Raw genomic sequence first — 19,042 nt, 5'->3', positions numbered from 1 at the left:
GGCGACTGCATCTAAATTAAAGACATCGGCTGCTTTCAATGGCTTTGTTCTCATGACTTTCCACTGATAATTATTCAATTTCATCTCTTCTATAAATTCATAAGCCGCTTTGGGTGCTTTATTGTTCAATGTACCACCGGTTGCTGCATCGATTAATTGCCTAGTTGAAGGATTCAAACCGTTATAGAAGGTTTGAACCTGTAACCATAAAGGTAACCCATAGTGAGGGCACCGTCTCAAGAAATCCTTATACCTCTCCCATGCATCATATAGGGTCTCTAATTTGATCTATACGAAAGAAGAGATATCATTCCTCAACTTCGCTGTCTTAGCCGATGGGAAATACTTCAGTAAAAATTGTTCAGTCATTTGCTCCCATATAGTGATAGATCCTCGTGGTAAGGAATTCAACCACTGTTTAACTTTGTTCTTCAACAAAAAGGGAAACAACCGTAGGCGAATGGCATCGTCAGAAACGCCATTTATCTTAAAAGTATTACAGACTTCTAAAAAGTTAGCCAAATGAGTATTTGGATCCTCTTCTTGCAAACCATCGAATTGAACAAATTGTTGTATCATCTGAATAATGTTCGACTTCAGTTCGAAATTATTTGTAGCAATGCTGGATCTCACAATACTCGATTCAGCCCCAGTTAGAGAGGGCTTGGCATAATCGTACATATAACGATGAGCAGGATTTGGATTTGCAGGATTCGCAACAACCACAGGAGGTAGCCATCTCCTCAATAATAATAACATCTTTTTGCTCTTCCACTATATTCTGTCGACTCTACCTTGCTTCTCTACGATTTCTGCAAGCTGTACTTTCAATTTCACTATCAAATACTAATGGTCCTGATAGATTTCTTCTAGTCATAAACTAAAGGAACCTGTTAGAAGCAAATAAAACACAAATTAGAAAACAAAAATTAAGCTAAAAGAAAAAATAAAATGCAATAAAAATAAATGGCTAAATAAATAAAAATCGAGTGTTCCTAATATTTTAGTCCCCAGTAACGGTGTTAAAAACTTGATGGTTACTAAACTAACTATAATTACGACAAAGGCAAGCGCACCTATCAAACAATAGTATAGCTATGGTGAGAAGGGAATATCGTATCCACGAGGACTAAAAGTACTAGTAATTACTATTTTTCTATTATTTAGCCGATAAATTAAAAGAATTATTTTAATCTAAATTTACTAATCTAAATTAACTAAGAACGTGACAGAGAGTGAATTGGGAAAAATAAACGAAGATAACCAATGAGATAGATAATACCCAGGAAAGAATCCACGTAGACTTCACTTATTAATTTGAATCTGAATTAAATGATTTATTCACTTGCACTTTGATCCGTAGAAATCCATAAATCATGTTAATATCTCTTTCTAATTAAAATCCCTATTGTCGCATTAACTTGATCTATAGATTCCCCTATTAGATTTGACTCTAATCCAGTAGATTTATGTCGTCCTGTTTCTAGGATTGCATGCAACTCCACTCAATTATACTAGATCTACTCTTAAACAGGGACTTTTGCTCCACTAAAATAAGCACATTAATCTTGAATCAATATCTCAGAAATATTAAAAGAAATAAACATACATAATTGAGAACAAGAATCAAGTATTTATCATGTAATTCAGAAATCAAATAATAAGATTCATCATAGGTTTCAACTTCCCTAGGTATCTAGGGAATTTAGTTCATAAGTTGGAATAAAACCATCTAAAAGTTAGGATAACAACAAGATATAAAGAAACCTAATAAAACATCTAAGGAAATTGAACGGAGATCTTCAATCTTGAAGGAGATCCGTTTCTAAGTTGAATCTGGTAGCTTTCTTCGAGTCTTTTCTTCATTCTTCTCTATGTGCCCCTTTGGGTTCTCTTCTAATATGTATTTATAAACTTTAGAATGCTCAGAAACTCTAAAAATTGGGTTTTTTTTGCGTAAAATAGAAGCAGGGTGTGAAATCAACACGGGATGCACATGGGCGTATGGCCAGCCGGACGTGTGCCCAACCCATGTAGAAATGACCAAGCCGTGTGGATCCTAAAAACAACTTTTTTTACCCGATTTTGGCCCATTTTCGCTCCTTTCACTCTCTATGCTCACCTAAGTATAGAAACATGAATTTAAAGGATTAGGAGCATCAAATTCACTAATTTACATAATAAATCGTCCAAAAACGCGTTAAGAATTGGATTAAAAACATGTTACTTTTATAGTTTATCAGTTATACAATGTTCTAGTAACCTAACTGTGGACTCAGCTCATAAGTTCCTACATTTTATAGTACAGGAATCTATAGAACTTGCTTCAGTGACCAAGTTAAACTACAGGAGTCGAAAGAAGAAAGAATTGTTTATAACAATCCTCAACCTTTTTCCATTTGTCCATTTTCTTCGTCTAGTTTTCTCTTATGAGTTTATTAATTATGTTTCCAGTTTAAAGCTACAGACAATCAGATAATTAAAGAACAGCTTAACCGAAAGGCAGATATACCTACTCAACCTATAGTTTTAAGTAATAATTGTCCCACACTCATGCCTTACAAGTAGCATCTCTTTTTGGGGTTCCTTTCTGTTATGAGTATCTCATCAATTACTATTACTGTTGCAGTTAGTTAAAGGAGTTAGATAGTTGTTAAAAAAGGTAGTTAGTTGTTAGCTGTTATCTGATAGTATTAAATACCCTCACTACTATATTCAAGTGATCTTTTGAGATTAATAAAGAATTCTTCTTATCTTCTTTATCATTGAATCTAACATGGTATCAAGAGCTAGTATTTTCTTGGTATAACTGGATTTTTTTCTCTAGTTTCATGGCTACAGAGGGTGTTCCAGTGGTTGATACTCCTCGTCATTCCTCCAACACTGGGGAAGCAATTCATTCGCAGGGTCATGGCAGTATCGCTTTGCAGACAGTTCATTATTTCTCCAAACATGACACGATCAAACTCGATGACAATAATTTTCTATTATGGAAGCATCAAATTTTATTAATTCTTAAAGGATACGATCTTAAGGGGTTTGTATCAGGCACGATTACTGTTCCTTCTCCACTTATAACTGGGAATGAGGGTCAGTTAATTAAAAACCCCGCCTTTCTTATTCATAAGAAACAAGACAAGTTTCTCGCATCTTGGCTATTATCTACGGTCACAAATAATGTATTGGTGTATCTCACGACGGCCAATACTAGTTTTGAAGTCTGGACAACCATTGAAAGATGGTTTGGTGCCAAGTCCAACATCAAAATATCGAGTATGCGCCATACTTTATACTCATTCAAGAAAGCAAATCTTACTATCAAATAATATTTGTTCAAACTAAAGAGTATGAGTGAAAGTCTAATTGCAGCTGGTAGCCTGGTTACTGAACAAGAACAAGTGAGCATCATCTTGGTTGGTCTTTCGATAGAATATGAGTCCATTCGCGTGATCACCTCAACAACTCCTATGTCCCTTGACTTGCTGGCTGAGATGCTTCTTGATTGTGAAGCACAACAGTTAGCTCTACTAACAGAAGTCTCTGTACAAGCTAATTTGGCATCTCACCAAAAACAAGATATAGTAGCAAGATCAAAACATATTGAGGACTCCAAAAGCTATCCTTAGGAGTTTAAGCAAGGACACAAAGGGCAAGAAAGAGGTTGGTCTCGTGGCAGAGCTCATGGTAATGGTCGTGGTTGGTCTCGTTCTAGACTGCAGTGCCAATTATGTAGCAAAATTGGTCATGTGGTCCAAAACTGTTATTACAGATTTGATGAGAATTTCTCTAGTGTTGATCAAGGCTATTCGATGACAGCCAATTATCATCATCTCAATGGGTAATGTTTCCCTTCTCCAACACCTCCTTACTCTACTATGTCTCATTGTTGTGGTTCATCTTCACGGACTTACTCTCCATCCCCTCAGAACACTTCTCGAGGTTTTTCCTCTGTTCCAACTGATCAGACATGATATCTTAACTCCAGGGCTACAAACCACATTACTCTTGACATGGCTAGTCTCACAACTGCATCACCCTATACAGGTTCAAGTCAGGTGTCTATAGGAAATGGTGATTTTGTTTCTATAGCTAACATAGGGTCTTTTACTCTATTGGCTAGTCCTAGGCTTTTGCGACTCAAGAATGTACTGTATGTTCCTACTATTTGTAAGAACTTGCTATCTGTAGGTTAGTTTGCTAGGGATAATGGCATTGATTTTGAGTTTCACCAATTTCTGTGTTTTGTGAAGGATATTCAGACAGGGAAAACCCTTCTAATAGGCCACATGCATGATGGATTCTACAGGTTTGATGTTTCACATGTTGCTTCCAATACAACTATTGCTGCTCAAGGATCAAGATCAAAACTTATATGCAATGCTCAGCTTTGTGAATGTGAAGGATTGCAAGAAACAATTGCATCCTTAAAGCAGCAGCTCTCTAATGCACTAGAATCACAAAATGTTCGTTCTAAAGCCTCGTATTCCCAACAATTCGCTGAAATGAATGGCCTGCAGATGGACAAAGAACTTGCGGTACCAAAAGAGATTAGTAGCGATTTGTTTATAAAAACACAGGTGCTTTTAAATACTCAGATATGGTGCTCATATGGTACCTTTCTCGAGCGTTGCTATCTTTTTAAGGCCAAGCATGCAAAAGCACACAATTCAGTCATTTGCACTTGTCCCCATGCTCTGCTCCATTTTGATGACTGAAATATGTCTACATTTGTTTCTATGTGTCTCGGCAAACATACAAGCACACTATATGTAGTCTTTATGTTTTTATTCCCAGATTATACATCACAGCGACATTAGCACTTATGATTAGCCTAGCATTAGTTTTGTTATGGGTTTACTTTTTACTGATTTCACTTTCATTTCAGTAAATGGTATAGCTAATTTCCTTGTTTTGCTCAATCAGATGACCGAGATTGAGGAACTGAAGCACAAAGTTGTGGTACTAACTGAGTTAAAATACCAGCTAAGCTAGAGTTACGGAACCATAAACTGGCAGAGGAGAGTTCATATGCCAATGGGCTAGCCTCTGTTGCTGCTGTGGAGCTTAAGGAATTGTCGGAAGAAGTTGCTAAACTAATGAACCATAACGAGAGACTAATGGCAGAACTCGCTGCAGCAAAGAATCCTCCCACACAATGTCGAACAAGTATACTACGGAATGGTTGAAAAGAGAGTCTGACCAAACGACATGACCAAGTTGGATCATCCTCTTATTTAAAGAGAGAACTGGCGATGAGTCATATGAAGTTGCTTTTCTAGAGAAGGATCAACGTGCTACTGAGCTACAAAGAAAGGTTGAAGAATCAAAGCAAAGAGAAGCTTATCTAGAAAATGAACTTACAAATTACCTATCGCGTTGTATTATATGTTTTATTTTTTATTTATTTATTTATTTTTGTTTATTGTGCATACTACCTATAGTATAATTTGCAACGAGTTTATCAACTTATGCGTTATTTATTTTTTACTCTTGAACTGATTTTAATTTATTTATTTACATTGTAACAATTTATAATTTTGATTATAACCGGTTTATCGATATGTAGATGTTATACTATATGTTTTTTTAATTTTTTTACGTATTTATTGATGTGCACATCACTTATTGCATATTTTACAACGAGTTTGTCAACTTACACGTGTTCTATTTTATATCCTTGAATTAATTTTGTTCTTCTATTTCAATACAAAGATTTATAGTTTCAATTGTAACCGGTTTATGGACTTACATGTTCTATTATATCATTTTGATTTTATTTATTTGTTGATATACATATTAATTATCACGTACTTGGCAATGAATTTATCGACTTACAAATGCTCTATTTTATATTCTTGACCTAATTTTTTTTCTATTTTCATTGTAAAGATTTATAATTTCGATTTATCGTTATTTTTTTATTTTAATGTTTATGATTTTAATAAATTATATTTTTATGACTTCCTAACTTTCATGTGTTTTATCATATAATTTTTAGTTTTATGACAAAAATATTTTTTTGATTTATTTCCTTGTATAATTTTGAATTAATATAGAGTTTTAATAAATAATGGAACTAATTTATATGTCTTTTTTTCTTTGACATAAAACAAAACTTGTATTAATTTTTTAATAAAAAAACACTAAAAGTTTGTTAAAACATCAATCAAATAAGCACATTTATCCTCCATCCAAAATCGAATTCCAGTGACGGAGTTTTGCAACAATGAGCTATATATTAATAAGTTGTTTTAAAATTTCATTAAAAAAAGAAAAAAATTGAACACCCTCATTTTTTGACATATAATCTGATTTTAAAGAAAAGAGGAGATAAATCATCAAGAATATATAAGTTATATGATTAATTTCATTTGATAATGATAGGCTAAACAACATAAAACAGTAACAAAACAATACTTAAAATCCTAAACTTTTATAAAATTATATGACTTCAGCTCTAGAAACTGACATTGTATAGATATTGATTTGTTGATTTTGTAGCTAAAAACCAAAAGGGTTTGAGTATTGAGGTTGGAAGACACCATTGACCTGACGTAATAAAAAGAAGACAAGCAAACCCAAAATACATCCATTGAAACTGGCATAAAAAAAATTAGGCAAGTTTATGTATTCTAATCTTCCCTTCACTCAAACCCTAGTCTCAACTCTATGTCCAAATTGTTGCAACTGCTCGAACCGGAAGCTTGACTGGGAACAACAACAGATTCTCCTTATTCCATCAGATGATTCCTCAAACTAGGATTAGGAGCAGGATTAGGTGGGGTTCTCCAAGAGAATGTTCCCAACCCAAGAAAACCACTTATGGTCTTTTGTTCACCAAGAAAATCCACGGCCAGAGCTTGAAGGAGAGACTTCTAATCTTTGTAATTATAAGGATGATGATTTTGAGGCTCCCTTGCTCCAATCTGCCTCATTCCTAGACCCTTATCACGTTTGATATCATAGTTGTTCACTTCTTCTTCTTCTCTGGGACTTAGCTGGGCAGGCGCCTTCCCTTTTCCCTTGAAAGGATGAAAACGAGGATTGGCACTATCAGCATAAGGGTTCTAGCCAACTTTTACCTTTAACTTTTGAGGAGTCGATGACGAAGGCATGAGGAAAAGCCTGTTGCCACGGGGAAGAGGTTGATTGAGAGCAAGTGCAAAAGTTGACACTATTTTCATGGGTTCTTTCACAAAGGGTTTTCCTTTGCCCTTCTGGTCTGCTTCTCCTTGCACCATTCATGCAAGAAGGTTTTTTCTGATAAAAAACCAAAGGCAAAGTGTTAATATATATGGAGAGAGAGAGAGAGAGAGATTTTTGCGTGTGACTAACAAATGAATTGTGGTATTACATATAAGGGGTTAATAAAAACCAAAAAAGATGTTGGTAATATATGCTACATTTTAAGCTTGGAATGTAAGACATCATTAAAAAATACAATCACAAATTTTAAATATAAATAGTAAAATAAATAGATAATATATATAAATATAATTTCATCACTTCTAAAATAAATTTGGTTTATATCTTGACTTAAATGAAGCGATGGTTAAACCTCTTGTTTAAAAGATTAATGTTAATGCTACTTGTTTTTTTTTCTTTTTTCTTGTTTGTGAGGAATTTTAAGTTGAAATTAAAATTTATCTAAGTGTTTCTATGCTGAACTTTGTCATCATTAGTAATTTGATTAATGAATATTTTAAATTTTTAAGTAAACTCTTGATGCTTTTGCCAAATTCATAATACTTTGAATTATTCATAAAGGCACCAGAAAGAGGAGAAAATTGTAAGTAAAAACTAGTATTTTTGTTAATAGCAACTAAGAGTTACATGTTTTTTGAATTTATCTTTGATTATAAAATGGAGCTCGCACACATAAAAAAAAAAACAACCATAACAGGAATATGTAATTTCTAGCTACATAACAACAAATTAAGAACTTTGTTGACAAAGCAATAATTAAAAGTTTGGAGATATTCAACAGATTATCATTTATCACCCTTAAACATCTTTTGCTTTTTTTTCTTCCAAAAGTTTAACGTCTTTCCATTAGAGTCTCGTCGTCAAGTTTATCTCCTCTTCCTTTTGATCGACATTTTCAATACTTTGGGTTCAAGATCCCCTATATGCTAGAGGTATAGAGTTCGAACTTGGGCATGAGCTTGTTTTTCTGCAACTATGGCATTTTGCGCTCATCTTCAACGATCATGGTTTCCCCCTATTAGACATTTCAAAGTGACTAAAGATAATACCAAATTTGTTTGAATGAAAAATAATAACTTTATCAATGCTATTGGACATAGAAATTAAGATTATGATAACTAAAAACCTGTGATATTTGTGAGCTTAATAAAAAAAGTGAAACATGTTATGAGTCGCATGAAATCGAGAAAGGAGATAGATATTAAACACGTGAGGTTCGTCATTACATCTCCTTTAACCTTCGTTTGACCCTTTTTGTCTTTTTTCATATATGGCTACTTTTTTTTCTCTTTGAGGCCTTTAGAGTCCATCAAGATGAAACTGGACTTATGCCTGTCACTTATTTACAGCGACATTAGCATTTACGATTAGCCTAGCATCAGTTTTTTTATTATGGGTTTACTTTTTACTGATTTCACTTTCATCACAGTAAATGGTATAGCTAATTTCCTTGTTTTGCTCAACCAGGTGACCAAGATTGAGGGACTGAAGCACAAAGTTGTGGACTAGCTAAGTCAAAAGACCAGATAGAGCTGCGGAACCATAAACTGGCAGAGGAGAGTTCATATGTCAAGGGGCTAGCCTCAGCCGCTGCTGTTGAGCTTAAGGAATTGTCAGAAGAAGTTGCTAAACTAATGAATCATAACGAGAGACTAATGGCAGAACTCGCTGCAGCAAAGAATCCTCCCGCACAACGTCGAACAAGTACACCACGGAATGGTCGAAGAGAGCGTCTGACCAAACGACATGGTCAAGTTGGATCATCCTCTTACTTAAAGAGGGAACTGGCGATGAGCAAAGAGAGAGAGCTTTCGTATGAAGCTGCTCTTCTAGAGAAGAATCAACGTGAAGCTGAGCTACAAAGAAAGGTTGAAGAATTTAAGCAAAGAGAAGCTTATCTAGAAAATGAACTTGCAAATATGCGGGTTCTCGTTGCCAGATTAAGAAAAAATCCAATGGAGTAGATACTTGAAACTGTAGTTTCCGAATCAACTGAAGGGAAACAGAAAGGTTGAAGAATCTAAGCAAAGAGAAGCTTATCTAGAAAATGATCCTTGCAAATATGTGGGTTCTCGTTGCCAAATTAAAAAGAAAATCCAATGGAGTTGATACTTGAAACTGTAGTTTCCGAATCAACTGAAGGGAAACAGTGAGATGCGTTTGAAATCTGGAAATGACGGTTCAGTTCAGAGCACAGTTTATTCACAAACAATAATTCGGCTTCGGCTTTGATTTAGTATTTAGTTTCGGAGAGTAATGTTGTGCATTGCATGTAGAGGGGCCATTGTACATTCCATAGGAGTTTTTTTCTTATTCATCAAATTTGTTGTATCTTTTGAAAAGCTTCACTTTGTGTACATATTAGTTTTGAAGCAATGCAGCTCTCAAATGTCATCAGTTAATTTTCATCTCTGTTTCGCTGTAAATGTTTTATACTTTAAGATTGATAAATCTAGTCGGTAAAATATTTACTTGCAGTGAACCATAATTAGGCTTTGAATGGATTACACATTTGATTCCTTTAACAACTCTTTGTATGTGGAAACCATCTAACTGTTAAAGAATAAATAAATAAATAAATAAAAGAAAACGAAATGAAAAACATTCCGAAAATGAACAAATGAAAAACTTTTTAAAATTAAGCTTCATTGCAACTTCTGCGGAATTATATCCGTTTTGAAAACCTTTGGTTGGTGTATATTAAAGTATGTGAATTTTAAGACTGTCAAATAATAGTATAGTTATTTTTATAATGAATTACTTCGTTGAAGTATTTCGAAGATCGTACCGTACCTTTAAGGAGAATCAAAATAATTAAATTTTTTGATAAATTCAATATTTATAGTTTAATTAAGGATGTGCCATGATATGTTTAATTCATTAGACATAGTTTACATTTTTTTTTCTGTGTTACCATTAGATCCATTCCTAATAATTTAGTTTATTATTTTATGCTACTTCGGGTTCATAATTTGTAGTTGATAAGGAAAAAAATTACTTTCTATTTAAATTACAAATTGCAATGTGTGAAATAAATTATAAGTTGTTAACCTCACATCCACCATAGGTGATTCTTATTGTGCGGGGGCAGCGGGATGAGGAGCGATAGGGATGGAGGAGCAAGGGATGGGCAGTGATGAGGATTGGTGGTACTTATGGTGGGTGTTGGGCAATGATGATAAATGGTAGTTCTAATGTTGCAAATAAACCAAAAACGGTGTTTCGGACTAATTATAAAGAGATCCTTAAATTTAGTCGAAAGCTAAAAATATGCTATGTTAGCAATAAACCAGTCCATGGGCCGTGCCACCCTAGTTTCAACTCTATGTCCAAATTGTCGCAACCGCTTGAATTGGAAGCTTGACTAGGAGCAGTACTAGGTTCTCCAGCCCAAGAAAACCAGTTTTCGTCTTGAATTCACCAAGAAAATCCACGACCAGAGCCTGAAAGAGACTTCTGATCTTTGTAATTATAAGGATGATGATTTTGAAACTCCCTTTCTCCAATCTGCCTTGGTCATGGACCCTTATCACGTCTGATATCATACTTGCTCACTTCTTCTTCTTCTCTGGAACTGAGTTGGACAGGCGCCTTCCCTTTTCCCCTGAAAGGATGAAAATGAGGATTGGCACTATTAGCATAAGGGTTCTTGCCAACTTTTACCTAATGAAAATGAGGATTGGCACTATTAGCATATGGGTTCTTGCCAACTTTTACCTTCAGCTTTTGAGGAGTCAACGACGGAGGCATGAGGAAAAGCCTATCGTCACTACTAAGAAGTCGATTGAGAGCGGGTGCAAAAGTTGACGCTATTTTCATGGCACAATGGCTTTCCCTTTGCCCTTCTAGTCTACTTCTCCTTGCACCATTGTGGCAACTGAGTTTTTTCTAATAAAAAAGCAAAGAGAAAGTGCTAATATATATGGAGAGAGAGAGAGAGAGAGAGAGTCACAATGGCTTTCCCTTTTCCCTTCTTGTTTACTTCTCCTTGCACCATTATTGTAGCTAGATTTTTCTGATAAAAAATCAAAGTGCTAATATATATGGAGAGAGAGAGAGAGAGATTAGATGAAGACTATGATGATTAAAATTTATGGAGACCAAAAGAGTGAGAGATTAGACGAAGCCTAGAAAAACAATATATAATGGAGAGTTGAAGCTAGGAATGTAAGACAGTATTAAAAAATACAATCACAAATTTTAAATATAAATAGTAAAACAAATAGAAAATATATACAAGTATAATTTCAGCACTTATATATAAATATAATTTGAGCATTTTGAAAAGAAATTTAGCTTATGTCTTGACTTAAACGGAGCGATGGTTAAACCTATTGTCAAACTCTTGTTTGAAAATTTTGATTTTTTTAACTCTATATATCTTTCGAGTATCTCATTTATTTCCTTCATTGGCAATCCAATAAAACCAAAATTTTGGTAATTATAACTATTCAGTATTTTAAAAGATTAATGTTGATACGACTTGTTCTTTTTTTCTCAATCATGTGTTGTTTATGAGGAACTTGAAGTTGAAATTAAAATTTATTTTCGCATTTCTATGTTGAACTTTGTCACTGTTAGTAACTTGATTAATGAATTTTTTTTAATTTTCCAAATTCATAATAATTTGAATTATTCATAATAATCTTTAAATTAGGATTTGGAGCAGAACTAGGTGGGGTTCTCCCAGAGGATGTTCCAAGCCTAAGAAAAACCACTTTTGGTCTTGTGTTCACCTAGAAGATCCATGACCAGAGCCTAAAGGAGAGACTTCTAATCTTTGTAATTATAATGATGACGATTTTGAGGCTCCCTTTCTCCAATCTACCTCAACTCTTCTTCTTCTTCTTCTTCTTCTTCTTCTTCTTCTTCTTCTTCTTTGTTTAATGCTTTGTTTGCGCTCAGCCTTCAGGCTCTAACCTAACTATCGACCATGAATGGCGCTCGGGATAACCCTACAGACACCCGAGATTATTTGACTAGCGGCCATGAGTGGCACGGGACTATCTGGATACTTGATTATTTGAGCAGTATGTGCAATCTAACAAGTTTGACAAGTTTGATATGCAAGTGATTTGGTTATGTAGATTTAATGACTCATGATTTAATTATTCGATACCCATGTCATGTTTCTATGTATACATTTGATTTGCATGCTTATATTTATGAATTGCTTGAAGTATAGTAGATTTGTTGTGTACCACTGAGCTTGTAAAGCTCATCCTTCGAATTGTCTTCATGCTCAAATTTGTAGACTTTTGTTCGTGTCTGAGGAACATCATATGTGACAGCCTGATTTTGACCCTCATCGGAACAGTGGTTTCGGGACCACAAATCCGAGTCTAAAAAATATTTTAATATTATTTTCTTGTTAATTATGTATGAATTTACATATGTGAAAGTTTCGTGAATTTATTTTATTTTTATTTTTTGCTAAATTTGAAAAAGGGGCTTAATCGCGTAAAATAAAAATTTAATGGTTAAATATGAAAGTGCCTAATTGTTGTTGTCTTTATAATTTGGAGGTTCTATGATGCAATTAGTCCACTATATAAGTTAGTGGATGAAAATGGTCAAGAATGACCTTATATTATATGTTATATATTAACTTATAAAGGTTAAATTAGTAAATAAAATATTATAATGTATTTATAATAAAAAAAACATAAATTAAAAGCATTATCATGTTCATCTTGCCGAAAGTTGCTAAAGAAAAATAAAAGAAAAGAGCTTTGAAGCATTCGGCCATTACTAAGCTCAATCAAGGTATATTTTGGTTTCGATTTTTGATGATTTTTATGTTTTTGAGATCGTTGCTTCGAGTACTACAAAGCCCATGCTTGAATTTTTGAATTGGTTGTGTATTTTGTGATATGCCATTGAAGAGAGCTTGTTGTTTTTGTTGTTAGATGATGGAAAATAAATATATGTTGTTAGATTTTCATATTTTAATTAGTAATTTTTTATAAGAATGTGTATTAAGGACTAAATTAAGAAAAGTGTAAATTGAGGGGTCAAAATGTGAAATAAATGAAATGTGTGGACTTAGATGGACTATAGGAATATTCGGCCCTAGCATGATACATGCAAATTTTGTGTATTTTGTGTTTTATGCAATAGGGACTAAATTGTAAAAAGTGTAAAATGTCAGGGGCAAAATGGTAATTTTCCCATTTATGTGTTTTGGATTAAATTGAATGAAATTATGTTTAAATAAGTTTAATTTGAATATGTTTAGATCATGAACCAAAGAAAATGGATTTGGATCGGGGAAAAACAAAAATAATCGAATAGTCGTCTATTCCGCCCGTCGATATCCGAGGTAAGTTTATAAGCAAATAGATGTTATAATTTTTAATTAAATGTGAATTATATGTGCTGAAATGAATATGTGAATAAATATATGTATTAGCTGAATGTGTACAAGCTTGGCAGCTATGTTTATGAATTCGTTTCGACTGAGTTACGACGTTCGAAAGCCCCGTATGAGCCTTAGGAATAGTTAGGATACATATGTCATGACATAGGATTTCGATATGTATTTTCGTGTAAGACCACGTCTGGGACGTTGGCATCGAATTGTGTATACATGTAAGACCATGTCTGGGACATTGGCATCGTATTTGATTTGTGTAAGACCCTGTCTGGGACAGTGGCATCGATATGTGATTAAATGTAAGCCCACGTCTGGGACGTTGGCATTGTACGAGCCTTCCGACTATCCGAGTATCCTTTTTAATTCCGAATGGTTCAACGGGTAAAGATAAGTTGTGTACAAATGTTTAAATCAGGCTAAGTGACCAGGTATGTGATAATTGATTATCTATTTGAAAATAAGGTAAGTTGTATACTTGAATTGATGATATGAAGTTATGTGAAATATGAATTATGTGGTTGCATATTTGAATATATATGTATTCAGCCTTTGATGTATATGTGTATTGAGGAAAGTGATGATTAGTTATATTATCAATTGATTATTTGGTAAAGAGGGAAGTTATTACAAATTATATAAGTTTTGATATATAAGTTGATAAATTGAATTATATGTGAAATTATAATGGTTTATTACTAATTGTCTAGCTTAATTTACGTAAATGATTAAATGTTTATTTGCTTATGACTTACTAAGCTTTGATAGCTTACTGTGTGTAATCGCTTTCTGTTTTATAGATTTGGAAGTTGGCTATGAGCTCAGCGATCGTCAGAGAAGTCTATCACACTATCGAGTACTGTTTTCGGTATTTTACTAAGTTTGAAATTGAACTTATGGCATGTATAGTCTAGTTAATATGTTTGATTTTGGGTATGTTAATATGAGCCATGCGAAAATGGCTTATTTATTTTGTTAAGCATGGTTTTTATGCTTTTGAACAAGTGTTAGATATGTTGATTTTGGTATCTCGGATATGGCATATTTATTTATGTGAATTATGTTTGATATGTTTTGTTAAAAATGTGGTAAATAATTCGGCATAGGTGAGCTTAGATGAAACATATAAGTGAAGTGAGTTTGGTATCTATATGTTATGGTGTTTTAGTCACGTGCTTCGGCAATGAGGTAAATGATATTCAAGCTTAATTAATCTTGGTTATGTGTTATATATATATGATGTGTGTGATATGTTTGGTTTTGGTATTGGTGTTTCGACTATGGTTTATTTATAAGTAAATATATGTGAATCTTGCTGGATATGCTTTGCTAAGGTATTGTTATGTAATTTAGTAATTAAGAGAACTCGATTATGGCATATAGGTGAAATGCTAAGTAAATCATAGATGAAATGATAGTTAAATTTGGTTTGTAAGAGTATATTTACATTAATAAATTGATTTGAAAGAAACTAGTAATGTGCATGTGTATGTACGGTTATAAGGTATGGAAGAACATGTGTATATTTGGTCATGATCTAGACCTATTTTGGAAGTGTGTTTTATGCTATAAATTGGTGTATGGATATAGGTTTGGAAAATGTGAAGTGATATGTATGATTTTATTATTTGAATCGATATGGTTTGATTAGGAAATGGCATATTTTGACTTATGATTTAATGGCTAAATCTTGTACAATTTATGAGGTTATTTATGGATGCCAATTTGTTATGAAATAAATTAGGAACGTGGAGTATTTAATAAAGTTACGATTTGCTCATGCAAGTGGACTTAATATTCGATTTTGTATTTGTAAAATGATATGAATTGAATGGATTTTTGGATATGGCTAAAATGGTGTATTCATATGCGCAAACTTGTAATAGATAAATATGCATGTTTTTGATCTTTTAAATGATATATATAAATGATTTTTAAAGTAGGCTTAAAATTTATGAATAAGATACATACAAATTCGGGTAATGATAGTTAAGTGAGTAATACAAGTTTGAATTTAACTTTTATAAATTTATTGGATTAGTCGATTAAAGGATAAGTTGATTTGTATTGAATGTGTATAGTTTATGATTGAATGATTTCATTGAAATGGGCATATGTGTATAATATAATGACATTAAAGGTATGTAAGGCTAAAATATAATGTTACTAATGTTGCATTTGTGATTAGACATTAAGTTGTATACATATTGGTTTCATTATGTACATATGCAGAAGTTATGAAATGCAAAGTTTGATATTTAGATAATGAAATTATGTACGTACATATTCTCTGTATATGAAAAGTGAGGATATATGCTTGAATATGATTTAATTATGAAAATGTCGTTAATACGATGGATTTAGGGAAATCGAATATTGAAAGTATTATATACTTGAACATGACTCTGATATATACAAGTTTGGTTCGAATTTGTTAATTATAGAATATGTTCGATTGAGCTTTGATGTATGTTTAAATTGAATTAATTTGAATTTTGTAATGTGTTTATTTCTAATACATGCTTAGTAAGGTATGATTGATTTGAATTGTAATTATCATATATATATTTGAATTTAAAATAACTGAATTAAGGATATTCAAGTTTGATAATGTTATAAATGTATCGTTATTCTTTGGTGTATGAAAGGTGATAAATGACTGTGCTAAATTGTGTCTTGTTCGGTAATGCCTCGGAACCCTAATCTGGCAACGGATATGGGTTAGGGGTGTTACATCATCGACAAAAGACTTCTAGCATCACGTATTCAGAGTACAGTACCTTATCCATTAGTGGGCATTGTATTCCTAAGGCCTAACTTGTATTTTTTTGTAGGTCTGTAACTCATTTATCATTTTTATTATTTTGACTATTTTGAAATACGATAATATTAGAGCTCCACATATTTTGTATAACTACTTTTATTACTATTTTTAGTATAACTATTTATGGTATTTTCTCTTATATAAAATGTATTTAAATTACTTGAAAATTTTGTTGGGTTGTTCCGGTGACCTGATGTAGTGCCTTAGTATTTGAGTACTCTGTATTCGAGATTAGGGTGTTACATATATTTTATTTATATAAATATTTATTTATATTTATCTATTTTGTTTCGCTAACTTGTGTTTTGTCCAACAAAAGTTTGCCAATACATCGCTCAAATAAGCACATTCATCCTCAACCAAAACCGAATTCCAGTGACTGAATTTTGCAAGACAATGAGCTATATATCAATAAGTTGTTTTAAAATTCCATTAAAAAAAAGGAAAAATTGAACACCCTTATTTTTTTGACAAAGAGAACTCATAATTTGATTTTAAAGAAAAGAGGAGATAGATCTTCAAGAATATATTAAAGATGGACAACAATTCTTTGACTTATTTCATTTGATACTGATAGACTAAACAATAGAAAACAATAACACAACAAGACTTAAACCCTAGACTTTTATAAAATTATATGACTTCAGCATTATAAATTGACCTTGTATATATATCGATTTGCTGATTTTGTAGCTAAAAAACAAAATGGTTTTAGTTGTGAAGCTAGGAAGACACCATTGACTTGACCTACTGAAAAAAAAAGGAAACAAACCCAAAATAGATCCAATGAAACGGAAAAAAAAAAACAAGTAGGTTTATGTATTCTAATCTTCCCTTCACTCAAACCCTAGTCTCAACTTTATATCCAAATTGTCGCAATTGCTTAAACTGGAAGCTTGACTGGGAGCAGCAGCAAGTTCTACTTGTTCCATCTGATCGTTAAAGTAGGATTTGGAGCAAAATTAGGTGGGGTTCTCCCAGAGGATGTTCCTAGCCCAAGAAAACGAGTTTTGGTCTTCTGTTCACCAAGAAAATCCATGACCAGAGCTTGAAGGAGAGACTTCTGATCTTTGTAATTATAAGGATGATGATTTTGAGGCTCCCTTACTCCAATCTGCCTCGGTCCTAGACCCTTATCATGTCTGATATCATAGTTGTTCACTTCTTCTTCTTTAGGACTGAGCTGGACAGACGCCTTCCCTTTTCCCCTGAAAGGATGAAAATGGGGATTGGCACTGTTAGCATAAGGGTTCTTGCCAACTTTCACCTTCAACTTTTGAGGAGCCGACGCCAGAGACATGAGGAAAAGCCTGTCGTCATGGGAAAGAGGCTGATTTAGTGCGGGTGCAAAAGTCGAGAATATTTTCATGGGTTCTTTCATAATGACTTTCCCTTATCCCTTTCGGTCTACTTCTCGTTGCACCATTGCTGCAGCTGGGTTTTTTTTTATCAAAAACCAAAGGCAAAGGGTTAATATATACGAAGAGTGAGAGGTTAGATGAAGAGTAAAAGAACAATTATAATGGAGACTTCTGCACCTAACTAACAAATGACTTATGGTATTACATATTAGGGGTTAACAAAAACACAGAAAGGAGGGTTGGTAATATATACTACACTTTAAACGGGGATTGTAAGACATTATTAAAAAATACAGTCACAAATTTTATATATAAATAGTAAAACAAATAGAAAATATATATGAATATAATTCCAACACTTATAAAATAAATTTGGCTTATGTATTTACTTAAATGGAACGGTAGTTCAAGCTTATCAGTCGACAAAGCGACAATTCAGTAAAACCAAAATTTAAGTAATTATAACTACTCGATTAATGTTTAGAAGATAATAATTTAACTATAAAATTTTATTAATTTACGAAATAACTACAATAAAAACACAAAATCCTAACACTTGCACAGGTTCCACTTTTGATTTGGATTTTCGTGGGCATCCAACTCAAACGTGTGGCAAATAAAAGTAAATATATATAATCTTAATTGCAGTTATAGTAACCACATAAAATCCAGCTAAGAAGGCATTAATTGATTTGAATTTAACCCTATATAGCATTTTATTAGTGTGAAGCCAATATGGACACAGCCAAACACCCCTCCTTTGGATTCCAAAGTTAAATCATGGAAAACGCTCCTGCATTTCTAACCTATTCCCATCACTGCATGCCGTTTTATTGGTCAGTCGAAACAATTTTAAACTGATTATATTTTACCTTCCAATTTCTCATGCCATTCCACGCCTCTTTGATTAATTTTATATTAACGGTTGAACTTTTTTACATTAAATAAATAAATACGTGTTTTTAACATATTCCTATTTTCATGTAATTTACAAAATTAAACAAATATATTAATCATTACATACTTTATCACGAGTTTATCTACTTGTGCGTGTTCTATTTTATATTATTGATTTATTCTTTTTTTATTATTTTATTTGTAAGCATTTATAATTTCGGTAGTAATAAGTTCATTGGCTTACACGTGTTCTATTATATGTTTTTTTTTTGTATATTGTGCATATTACTTATCGCATACTTTACAATGAGTTTATCGACTTACACGTGCTCTATTATATAATTTTTTTTGTATTTATTGATGTACATATTAATTATCACA

At 32.8% G+C, this 19,042-nt stretch overlaps 1 non-coding gene across 1 annotated transcript; it reads left to right on the top strand.

The window, feature by feature from the left end:
• The first annotated feature begins 214 nt into the window (after positions 1–214).
• LOC121221439 (small nucleolar RNA R71) lies at positions 215–321 on the top strand. The gene has a single exon (XR_005918830.1). It is a non-coding gene; the product is annotated as a small nucleolar RNA R71 (small nucleolar RNA).
• Positions 322–19,042: the final 18,721 nt, after the last annotated feature.

Source organism: Gossypium hirsutum, chromosome D09, assembly GCF_007990345.1.
Source record: "Gossypium hirsutum isolate 1008001.06 chromosome D09, Gossypium_hirsutum_v2.1, whole genome shotgun sequence".
Lineage (NCBI taxonomy): Eukaryota > Viridiplantae > Streptophyta > Magnoliopsida > Malvales > Malvaceae > Gossypium > Gossypium hirsutum.
Note: the sequence above shows the minus strand (reverse complement) of the source record. Positions and strands in the feature narration are given on the sequence as shown.